Source organism: Citrus clementina, unplaced genomic scaffold (assembly GCF_000493195.1).
Source record: "Citrus clementina cultivar Clemenules unplaced genomic scaffold, Citrus_clementina_v1.0 scaffold_3, whole genome shotgun sequence".
Classification (NCBI taxonomy): Eukaryota; Viridiplantae; Streptophyta; class Magnoliopsida; order Sapindales; family Rutaceae; genus Citrus; species Citrus x clementina.
In genome coordinates, this window is record NW_006262339.1 from 18141112 (window position 1) to 18144029 (window position 2918).

General features: G+C 36.7%; 1 non-coding gene across 1 annotated transcript; it reads right to left on the bottom strand.

The window, feature by feature from the left end:
- Positions 1-893: 893 nt before the first annotated feature.
- On the bottom strand, positions 894-997 carry LOC112100475. Its single transcript, XR_002906845.1, has one exon. It is a non-coding gene; the product is annotated as a small nucleolar RNA R71 (small nucleolar RNA).
- Between the last annotated feature and the right edge of the window lie 1921 nt (positions 998-2918).

Genomic DNA, 2918 nt, shown 5'->3' on the forward strand with positions numbered 1-2918 from the left:
TACAATAGATTCGTGCGCTTGCGAGTTCATTAAAATTTGCACAACAAGTTTTTGGCGCCGTTGCCGGGGAGGTAAGTAATTTTAATTCATAGAATTAATTTTTGTGAATAATTTCTTTTAATTGTTTTCTTGTAATATTTTTTAATTAAAAAAAAAGTGAATCTACATTTAAAGGTTAGTATTTCTTTCCTTTTTCTCATCTTTAAAATTCTGTAATTTAATTTTCAATTTATTTTTCTTTGTAATTTTTTTTGTTTATCTTATTAATTTATTTTTAGTTAATTTATATCACGTATTTATTTTTGTGTATTTTTATAGAAAGGTTGTAATAGCGCAATAAGGTTAGTATCGTAATTTCTCCCTCTTCTTTATTTTTATTTGTTTTGTTCTCATCTTTATTTTTATTTTATTTGGTTTGCATGCATGGTCGTAGGTCATTATTTCCTAATCTTGAACATATAGACTTTGAATTAGAAAAAACACTTCGCACACACAAACAAGTAAAAAATAAAATGGATTTGCAACCACAGGAGAGGCCATTTAAGGATTATTTCAGTCCTTTAGCAAATTTGAGCACATCATGTATAAGATACCCAAATGTAGCTGCTAGGAGTTTTGAATTAAAACCCAGTGTGCTAAATTGTCTACCAACATTTTATGGCCTAGAAAATGAGGATCCATATAATCATCTGAATAATTTTCATGCAATTTGTCAAACTTTTAAATATGAAAATTTTTCAGACGATGATGTTAAACTCAGATTATTCCCATTTTCTTTAAAGGATAGAGCTCATTCATGGTTAAATACTTTACCTGCTAATATCATTTCATCATGGGAACAAATGGTAACAAAATTTTTGAATAAATATTTCCCAGTGCATAAAACCAACGCTATTCGCAGGGAAATCTCGGAGTTTACCCAGAGAGAGGACGAGTAGTTTTTTGAAACATGGGAGCGATTCAATGGGCTACTCTTGAAGTGTCCACATCATGGGTACGAAAAATGGCACCAATGTCAATACTTTTTGGAGGGATTATTGCCGAATATGCAAGAATGGCTAATGGCAACAAGTGGAGGAGAGCTAATGTCAAAAAGTGCATCAGAGATTTGGGAATTCTTCCAGCGACAAGCGGATAATTCCCAACAACGGAGTCGATCACTCAGGAATACAAGAAGAATTAAGGGAGTAAATGAGGTTCACATTGGCGAGTCAAGTTCAGAAATTAAAGAAGTCAAAGCGATAATTGAAGGTCTCTCTCGACAAATAGCATCGTTATCGACTGCTAAATCAACAGAGCCACATGACCATGACTCATACTCAGATCAAGCCAATGCCATAGGTGTAATGAGAAAACCATCGAATTACAACCCATACTCCAACACATATAACCCTGGATGGAGAGACCACCCCAATTTTTCATGGTCTCAAGGATTCCAACAGAATGGACCAGCAGCTCCAGCTCCACCAATGCAACCAATTCCGCAAATTCCTCAAGCCTCTCAGCCCCCATTTAGACCATACAATCAGAACCAGAACTACTCTCAACCCAGACCATGGGAGTATTCATTCCAGAATCTCAAGAATCTTACTCACTCTACGATTGAGCAACAGAACCGCACCATTAATGGACTACGAAATGAGTTGAGAGCGGGCTTTAACTCACAAGCCCAATAAGTTTCAAGCCTCGAGAAGATGGTGGGACAACTTACTTCTTCAGTTCAAACCTTGGCAATGACCGTTGAGAAAGGTAAGTTTCCAAGTCAACCAATGCCTAACCCTAAAGGAGTGCATGAAGCAAGTACCAGTTCACCATAGCAGCATGGAGAAGTCAAAGCAGTAATGACCTTGCGAAAAGGAAAAGAAGTCGACAATAAAGTGGAGATGCCGGTGACAAAAGAAAATCAAATTGTACCTGTGAATGTTGAGGAATCATCACCGGAGGAGAAAGAAGAAACCAACCCATGAGAATACATTTCGAAAGCTCCATTTCCTCAAAGGTTAGCGAAAGGAAAAAAGGGAAAATCCACAGGTGAGATTCTTGAAATCTTCAAACAGGTAAGTGTTAACATCCCTTTACTTGATGCTATTAAGCAAGTTCCATCTTATGCCAAGTTTCTTAAAGACCTTTGTACTAAAAAGAGAAATATGCATGTTCAAAAGAAGGCATTTTTAACAAAAAAAGTTAGTTCTATACTCCAACATAAAATTCCTTTAAAATGCAAAGACCCAGGCTCCCCCACTATCTCATGTAGCATAGGGAACCACACAATTGAGAATGCTTTATTGGATTTAGGAGCTAGTGTAAATCTGTTACCTTATTCAGTGTTTGTGAAACTTGGACTTGGAGAATTACACCCAACTCCAGTGGTGTTACAGCTTGCAGATCAGTCCACGAAAATACCTCGTGGTATTGTGGAGGACGTGCTTATTCAGGTAGACACATTTTATTTTCCTGTTGATTTCATTGTAATTGACACTCAACCAATACAGGATTCAAGGAAGCACATCCCCATTATTCTAGGCCGACCTTTCTTGGCAACTGCGGATGCTCACATTCAATGCAGGACTGAAAATATGCAATTGTCTTTCGGCAACATGACTATGGAGTTGAACATCTTCAACATTGCCAAACAATCTCACAGTGCAGATGATGGAATTGTTGATATGGATTTAATTGAAACAATAGTTGATGACACTTTTCTTTCAAACCTTAGTGATGATCCTTTACAAACATGTTTAACTCACTTTGGTTTTGATTTTGACACTAATAAATGGAAGTCAAAAGTTGAACAACTAGCACCATCAGAGAATAAACTCATCCCATCATCAGAATCACCACCGAAACTCGAGCTCAAACCATTACCCAACACTTTGGAATATGCGTTTTTGGAAGAAGAAAGTACTATACAGGTAATC